General features: G+C 34.6%; 1 pseudogene; it reads left to right on the top strand.

The window, feature by feature from the left end:
* Positions 1–2,571: 2,571 nt before the first annotated feature.
* LOC138429388 (elongation factor 1-alpha 1 pseudogene) lies at positions 2,572–3,955 on the top strand (annotated as a pseudogene).
* The last annotated feature ends 5,712 nt before the right edge of the window (positions 3,956–9,667 follow it).

Raw genomic sequence — 9,667 nt, 5'->3', positions numbered from 1 at the left:
TTTTAAAGTCCTTTTTGGATTTTGGAAAGAAGGTTATGTTAGCCTTGTACAATAACTTATAGCATATTCCTCATCTCTGAAGAATTTAACTTTGCAGTTACTTTCTTTGAATGTTATCTAGAACTTGAAAGTAAAATCATTATGGGTCTAGAGTTTTCTTTGTGAGGAGAATTTTTACTATCTTTTTACTTTTTTCTATTTTTTATGCTGATAACATAATTTAAGTTTCTCTTTTTTTTTGTATAAGGTTATTTACAGCAAATTTAATTGCAACTATGCATTGACTATATCCTGCAACTTTTCACATATATTATTAATTATTATTATTACTCAGTTCAAAATATTTTCTAAATTACATTAAAATTTTTATTGACCAGTGGTAATCAAGGAAATTAGAAATATGTAGCTTAATTTCCAATACAATATACAGATTTTATGTAATATCTACAGAACTAGAATAATTCTAAAATTTATATATAACCACAAAGACCCATAATGGCCAAAGCAATATGGAAGAAAAGAGCACAGTTGGAGGCATAATCCTCTAAGACTTCAGACAATACCACAAAACAGCAGTAATCAAAACAGAATGGCTTTGACACAAAAACAGATATATAAATCAATAGAACAGAATAAAGCCCAGAAATAAAGCCACATACCTATGGTCAATTAATCTATGACAAAAGAAGCAAGAATATATGATAGAGAAAAGAGAGGCTCTTCAGCAAGTGGTATTGGAGGAAATCTGGACAGCTACATGTAAATCAATAAAACTGAAACACTCCTTCACACTGTATACAAAACCAATACAATATTGTAAAGTAATTAACCTCCAATTAAAATAAATGAATTTTTTAAAAAAGAAAAAAAAATAAATTTAGGTTTAAAGACCTAAATGTAAGTGATGACATCATAAAATTCCTAGAAGAGAACACAGGCAAAGCATTCTTGAATGTATTCTCAGATTGGTTTCCCAAGGCAAAATAAATAAAAGCAAAAATTAAAAAAAAAAAAAGAGAACCTAATCAAACTTAAAAGCTTTTGCACTGCAAAGGAAACCATCAGCAAAATAAACTATCAACTTATGGAATGGGAGAAAATACTTGTAAATGATATTACCAACGAGAGGTTAATATCCAAAATATACAAATATCTCATACAATTCAATATTTTAAAAATAAATAAAAGATAGGTATAAGACCTAAATAGACATCTCTTTGAAGAAGACATACAAATGGTCAACAAGCATGTGAAAAGATGCTCAACATCACAAGTATTCAGTTCAATTCAGTCACTCAGTCATGTCTGACTCTTTGCGACCCCATGAATTGCAGCACGCCAGGCCTCCCTGTCCATTACCAACTCCCGGAGTTCACTCAGACTCATGTCCATTAAGTCAGTGATGCCATCCAGCCATCTCATCTCTTTTCCAATGCAAATCAAAACCATGAGGTATTGCCTCCCACCAGTCAGAATGGGTATTATCAAAAACTGTACATATCATAAATGAGGGAGAGAATGTGAGAAAAAGAGAAACCTCCTACCCTGTTGGTAGGAAAATAAATTTATGCAGCCACTATGGAGAACAGTGTGGAAGTTCCTTAAAAAAAAACTAAAAATAAAGCTATCATATGAGCCAGCATTTCCACCCCTGGGCATATATCCAGAAAAGATGAAAACTCTAATTTTAAAAGAGATATGTATCTCAATGTTCATTGTAGTGCTGTTTACAATAGTCAAGATATGGAAACAACCCATGTGCCCATCAGCAGATGAATGAATAAAGAAAATGTACTATATATATGGAATGGAATATTATCCACTTATTAAAAAAAGAAATATTGCCATTTGTAGCAATACGGATATACCAGAGAAAGACAAATATTATATCATTTATTTGTGGAATCTAAAAAGTAATACAAAGGAGTCTATATATAAAACAGAAGCATACTCATAGACAAAGAAAACAAATTTATGGTTACCAAAGTGGAAAGGGAGAGGGTAGCGATGAATTAGGGGTAAAGGAGGAAAAGATACAAACTACTATACCTAAAATAGACAAACAAAGAAGTTTTACTCTATAACACAGGGAACTATTCAATATCTTGTAATTATTCATAATAGAAAATAATCTGATATATATACATATATATCAATCCCTTTGCTATACACTTGAAACTCACATAGTATTGTCAGTCAACTATACTTCAAATTTTTTAAAATATAAATTTATTTATTTTAATTAGAGGTTACTTACTTTACAATATTGTATTGGTTTTGCCATACATCAACATGAATGACAAACTGCAGATCAAGATTTGATCCACTCTGAAGAAAGCTTCTCCCTGAGTTCCCCAAAATGCTATACAAGAGAGAAAAAATATTTCCCTAACTTTTAAAAACGTCTGTATATTGCTGTTTTTATCATAGAAGATAACTATAGTTCTCTCTAAAGAAAAAGATAAATAAATTCTGAGTTTTTTAAAAAAGAATAGTACCTTAGGCTTTTTTGCAATGGGTTTGCTGCCAGGACACAGGTGTCATGAAAACCACCATTAAACCTAAGCAAAAATGGGAAAGGAAGAGACCCACATCAACATGTTGTCATTGGGCATATTAATTCAAGGAAGTCTACCACGACTGGCCATCAGATCTACAAATGTGGTGGCATTGACAAGAGAACAATTGAAAAGTTAAAGACGGAGGTTGCCAAGATGGGAAAGAGCTCCTTCAAGTATGCCTGGGTCTTGGACAAACTGACAGCTGAACGTGAGTGTGGTATCACCATTGATATCTCCCTGTGGAAATTTGAGACCAGCAAGTACTATGTTACCATCACTGATGCCCCAGGACACAGAGATTTCATCAAAAACATGATTACAGGCACATCCCAGGCTGACTGTTCTGTCCTGATTTTTGCTGCTGGTGTTGATAAATTTGAAACCGGTATCTCCAAGAGGCAGACCCATGAGCATGCCCTCTGGCTTACACTCTGGGGTGAAACAACTAATCATTGGAGTTAACAAAATGAATTCTATTGAGCCACCCTACAGCCAGAAGAAATACAGGGAAATTAAGGAAGTCAGCATCTACATTAAGAAAATTGGCTACAACCCTGATACAATGGCCTTAGTACCCATTTCTGGCTGGGATGGTGACAACATGCTGGAGCTAAGTGCTAACATGCCATGGTTCAAGGGATGGAAAGTCACCCATAAGGATGGCAATACCAATGAAACCACCCTGCCTGAAGCTTTGGATTGCATCCTGTCACCAAATCACACAACTGACAAACATTTGTGTTTGTCCCTTTAGGATGTCTATAAAATTGGTGGTATTGGTACTGTCCCTGTGGGTCAAGTAAAGACTGATGTTCTCAAACCTGGTATGGTGGTCACCTTTGCTCCAGTAAATGTAACAATTGAAGTGAAGTCTGTAGAAATGCACCATGAAACATTGAGTGAAGCCCTCCCTGGGGACAATGTGGGCTTCAATGTCAAGAATATGTCTGTCAAAGATGCTTTTCATGGCAATGTGGCTGTTGACACCAAAAATGACCCACCAATGGAAGCAGCTGGCTTCACAGCTTAGGTGATTATTTTGGACCATCCAGGCCAAATCAGTGCTGGATATGCACCTGTGCGGGATTGTCAAACAGCTCACATTGCTTGCAAGTTTGCTGAGCTGAAGAAGATTGATCATCATTCTGGGGAAAAGCTGGAAGACAGCCCTAAATTCTTGAAATCTAGTGATGCTGCCATCGTTGATATGGTTCCTGGCAAGCCCATGTGTGTAGAGAGTTTCTCTGGCTCTTCTCCCCTGGGCCATTTGCTGTGCATGACATGAGACAGATGGTTGCTCTGGGTGTCATCAAAGCAGTGGACAAGAAGGCAGCTGGAGCTGGCAAGGTCACCAAGTCTCCCCAGAATGCTCAGAAGGCTAAATGAATATCATCCCCAATACCTGCCACCCCAGTCTTAATCAATGGTGAAAGAACTGTCTCAGAACTATTTGTTTCAATTGGCCATTTACGTTTAATAGTAAAAGACTTGTTAATGATAACAATGTATCGTAAAATCTTCAGAAGGAAAGAATGTTTTGTGGACCATATGCTTTGTGTGTGGCAGTTTTAAATTATTAGTTTTTAAAACCAGTAATTTTTAATGAAAACAACTTGACCAAAAATCTGTCATAGAATTTGAGACCCATTAAAAAAAAGTTTAATGAGAAAAAAAGAATACTATCTTTGAAAATATTAATTGTAACTCATATTAATACAATAACAGTAGTACCACAAAACATAACAGTACTAGTATTTTTGGTGTGTTCATGAGGACTTGAGAAAAATTCTACCAATTAATGTCAAAAGGTAAACTTACCTTGCGACAAATATATGCATAATTTCATGAGGGTTTGGTTGATATAAATTTATAATGTAAAATGTCTTTGTACTACAAATTATTGTTAAAATTCTCCACACTTACATCATAGAAGAGATGAATATGTTTTCTTTCCCTTGGATTTATACAAAGACATCATTAAATCGAATAAGAATTAATTGAGCAATTACAATATACTAAGTAGGATTTAGGTATATAATGGTGCCCATATATATGATGATAACATCTTGGAGGAAGTTTGATGTTTGAGGATAAATAAGCCAAAAATAACATAATACTCTCTTCTAAATAAGTTAATTGCACATGAAACTCTCATTATAAGGCTCTTTATATTTACTGCATTTTCAGCTATATTATAGGAGTACATAGAAAACAGAGTATATTTGAGAAGACTTTCTAAATTACCTCCTTCATTTGTCAATATGCAAGAAAATTCCTCTAAAGTCTATTGCCAAAAACTTTATTCCACAGAGGGTACTCATAGTTTATATAATATAGAGTCAACTTTTTAGGAAACTACTCAAGAGTTTGGAAAAGGAAATGACAACCCACTCCAGTATTCTTGCCTGGAGAATTCCATAGACAGAACAGCTTAGTGGGCTAGCTACGTTCATGGGGTCACAAAGAGTCAGACATGACTGAGTGACTAAGCACACTCAAGACTTCAGTAAATCTTTATAACTCCAGTCTTAGTAATCAGAATCATACACATATATTAATATCATATGAAGGGAAAATGAAATTTTACTCCTTCATATCTCATAAAATTGTACTAGAGGATGACTCTCAGTTCTTTGCTTTCCCTTGAACTTAATTTCATAGCTTTTTTATTTGTGTATTTTGGTGACCACATTAGGCTTATATTTTAACACAAATGTCTTTGAAAGGCATATGAGGATTGTTAATAATTCAGCATATGATGATCAACTTCTCTTCACATTGTATTAACATTGAAAATCAAACAGGTGAATCTTATGATCTATGTTAAACTAATTTCATTTAATTTAGCCCAAGAAAAAGTAGTTCATCTTCATATGTGTATACAAACATTCCATTATAATATGCACAATACTATTTTCATATGGTAAGATATAAAGAAATATATATATTAATAGGAATAAATGTGTCATGAATTTTCTCCTGGAAATAGATTTTAAATTTTAAGAAGCTTTGATAAACTCTGTGTGTATAAGTACAGCAAGGATTTGGTATTTCAATATACTATGCTAGTATTTAATTTGAAAAAAGAAAACCTTTCTGAACCAACTGTCAGTAGTCCTTTAATACAGAAATAAATTGTAGTGTTTGATTTGTAGACCACTGTTCATGGCAAGTCACTGTCAGCTGTAGTGGACTTTGCAGATAGCCATAAAAAGTAAGGCCACCTCTCATCATGAGTTCAGAAAACGATATCATCCAATGACAATATAGATCCCAATCTGGGGATTTGTGATATACAGTTAATGATATCTCCCATAGTCTTCTCTTCACAGAGTGCTGGTTTTTGACTGGAAAGTTAGGATTCTGATTTGTAGAGTGATTTTTCCCCTAAGCAACAGCACATTTCCATTTCTTAAAGTTAAGTGAATACTTAAGGTTTCTTCCCTGGTGGCTCAGATGGTAAAGCGTCTGCCTGCAATGCGGGAGACCCAGGTTCAATCCCTGGGTTGCGAAGATCTCCTGGAGAAGGAAATGGCAACCCACTCCAGTACTCTTGCCTGGAGAATCCCACGGGTGGAGGAGCCTGGTAGGCTACAGTCCATGGGGTCATAAAGAATCAGACACGACAGAGCAACTTCACTTAAGGTTTCAGTTCACTTGAGTTCAGTCACTTAGTCATATCCAGCTCTTTGCGGCCCCATGGACTGCAGCATGCCAGGGTTCCCTGTCCATCACCAACTCCCAAAGCTTGCTCAAATTCATGTCCATCAAGTTGGTGATGCCATCCAATCATTTTATCCTCGGTCATCCCCTCCTCCTCCTGCCTTCAATCTTGCCCAGCATCAGGGTCTTTTCAGATGAGTCAGGTCTTTGCATCAGGTGGCTAAAGTATTGGAGTTTCAGCTTCAGCATCAGTCCTTCCAATGAATATTCAGAACTGATTTCCTTTAGGATTGACTGGTTGGATCTCCTTGCAGTCCAAGGGACACTCAAGAATCTTCTCTAACACCACAGTTCAAAAGCATCAATTCTTCGACGCTCAATTTTCTTTATGGTCCAACTCTCACACCCATATACGACCACTGGAAAAATTATAGCTTTGATTAGATGGACCTTTGTTGGCAAATTAATGTCTCTGCTTTGTAATATGCTGTCTAGGTTTGTCATAGCTTTCCTTCCAAGGAGCAAGCATCTTTTAATTTCATGGTTGCAGTCACCAATTGCAGTGCTTTTGGAGCCAAAGAAAAAAAAATAAGAAAATAAGATAAATAAAATAAAATAAACATAAGGTTTAGATTTTGATAAATGGATATGAGAAAAAGAAATTTGCCTATGTAAAGATTATAATGTGGATATAAAAAATAAGCTTTTACTTTTCTCTGTGAAATTCTGTTGCTTTAACCATAAAGAATTAATATGGATAAGAATCCCAGAATTTCACTTCTGAAATTAAAAATAAAAGAAACTCAGACCTTAAGGATTTGGGTTGTAAATTACCAGCACACAATAGTTTTCTCTTAACTAAGAGCAAGATCAATCTAGCCTAATAAAAATGTTAATATTGATATGTTAACCTTTATCTGGTTATTTGACAAATAAAAGTATTCTCTCCTGATATTGGAATAATTAGGTGTTTCAATAAAGTTTGTTTAGGAAAGATACAATCTTAAAGAGATATAGGCAGCATTTGTAATATCAGAATCAATAATTCTACAACAATTTGCCATAGACTCACTCTTCATATAGTAATTAAAAACTCAAAGAAATTTCCATGATTTAAAGTAGATCAAACCTATAATTCAAAGAATCTTCTTATAAAAACAAGCAATAATATTAACAAACTTAAATTAGGTAATATAATATCCTCTTCATTCTCTGACTGACTAAAATTAATTATATTTTCTAAAATTATAAGATGTACTGAATAAAATGCTCTGAATGAAAAATGATAGAACTATAAATATTTTTGTGGTAAACAGTAAAATAACTAATATAAGAATGTTAATGATATAAAACTTCCTTGGTTTATAATTCAAGATATTTACTAGTTTTATTCCTGCAACATTGCAATGGTGCTACTATTGTCATGTTGAGATTATTAATTAAAAAATATTCAGAAAACTTTCTTTTTTAATATATATTTATTTATTTTAATTGGAGGTTAATTACTTTACAATATTGTATTGGTTTTGCCTACATCAACATGAATATGCCATGGGTGTACACATGTTCCCCTTCCTGAACCCCCTCCCACCTCCCTCCCCATACCATCCCTCTGGGTCATCTCAGTGCACCAGCCCCAAGCATCCTGTATCATACATGGAACCTGAACAGGAGATTTGTTTCACATATGATATTATACATGTTTGAATGCCATTCTCCCAAATCATCCCACCCTCTCCCTCTCCCACAGAGTCCATAAGACTGTTCTATATATCCATGTTTCTTTTGCTGTCTCACATACAGGATTATCATTACCATCTTTCTAAATTCCATGTATATGCATTAGTATACAGTATTGGTGTTTTTCTTTCTGGCTTACTTCACTCTGTATAATAGGCTCCAGTTTCGTCCAACTCATTAGAACTGATTCAAATGTATTATTTTTAATGGCTGAGTAATACTCCATTGTGTATATGCACCACAGCTTTCTTATCCATTTGTCTGCTGATGAACATCTAGGTTGCTTCCATGTCCTGGCTATTATAAAATGTTTAATAATATTTACAAAACTTTCTCAAAGTTACTAGCTAGAAAGAAGTTGACTCTTAAATTAAAAATTCTTAGGCTTCTTTGGCCAGTTCCAGTAGAATACAGCTCTGTCCTGTCATTCATCTGTGATTAAACAGGTAGTGGTGGTACACATTCTCAGGACAATGGGACATTTAAACCCATACTGTGCCATCTCCCGTCAGCTGCAATTGCCAGTATAGTAACTATTGCTTTATCAAAAGACCTTCCATTCCTATGAGCTCCTTAGTCCCATGATATTCATTTGTAGTAATTCAAGTTCTTTCCCCTACCCCCAGGTTAGGAGCTGTAGTTTCAAAGTCCTAGATATAATCTAAGTGATGTCTAGTCCACCACACAAGTTAAAGCTGAATTCCCTCGAAAACAACAGCTATTGCCTCTATTCAAAACACTGCCTTTTTATAACAAACATAGCAATTTTTTTTATGTTGTTTAAGTCCTCATGCAACTAATACTTAAAAGATCTAAGGGATTTTAAAACAAACAAACCGTCTGGGACAACCCTTGGAAACAAGTATAGAGTTCCACACAAATGTTATATGTCCTTAACATCAAACCCATCCTTGAAAAACAGCACCAAGGAAGATTCTTAGAGTGGTCGACCCTTTGTCCCTAGATTTCAGCTAGACCCCTAGATGTACTGGCCTTACTCAGAATTTTTCTGTGGCAACCTCACAATCCAGATATCAATAATCATAACCTATATTGCTTAAACTTAGAATAGAGTTACAAATTACAAATGCTCAGAGCCAAACTGGCATTACTGTTTGGAAACCATAATGCTCCAGTGTTATCACAGAATGGAGATTTCTGCATTAGTTTCAGATTCAATAAAGAATGTCTAAGTATGCCTTAGAAATATTACTCCAGGGTGGGAAGGCAGTTATATACCTAGTGTCCTGTAATACACAGTATTCCTTTATAGCAGTGAAGTGAATATCAAATCATGGCTCCAGACTGTTGTGATAAATTGTCTGTGTCTTAATCTAGTGATCCCTGAATCATCTCATCTGTTTTGAGGTTTTAGTGTCATCATAAGAAACTGGTTATTGTAGGTAATCATTGGTGGAGAAATTTGTAAACATTTTAAGTGAAATCTTTCTTTTTTCTCAGATCTCTAATAGTTTCAGAATTCAACAACCAGTTCAAAAGTCCTCCAGACTAAATCAACAACCACCAAATGTCTCTGTAGTCACATACTCCAACCTTAAATTTCAATCTTAATCATTTTGATAAAGTTCTTAGAGTTTTATTTTAAATTAGAAACTCTTGTGATGAATTTGAAAAATTAGGAATTTACACACTCTCTCCAATACAAAAACAATCTCTGAGAGAAAGGTAGGAGAGAAATTTGT

The sequence above is a fragment of the Ovis canadensis genome, chromosome 1 (genome assembly GCF_042477335.2).
Source record: "Ovis canadensis isolate MfBH-ARS-UI-01 breed Bighorn chromosome 1, ARS-UI_OviCan_v2, whole genome shotgun sequence".
Taxonomy (NCBI): domain Eukaryota; kingdom Metazoa; phylum Chordata; class Mammalia; order Artiodactyla; family Bovidae; genus Ovis; species Ovis canadensis.
Note: the sequence above shows the minus strand (reverse complement) of the source record. Positions and strands in the feature narration are given on the sequence as shown.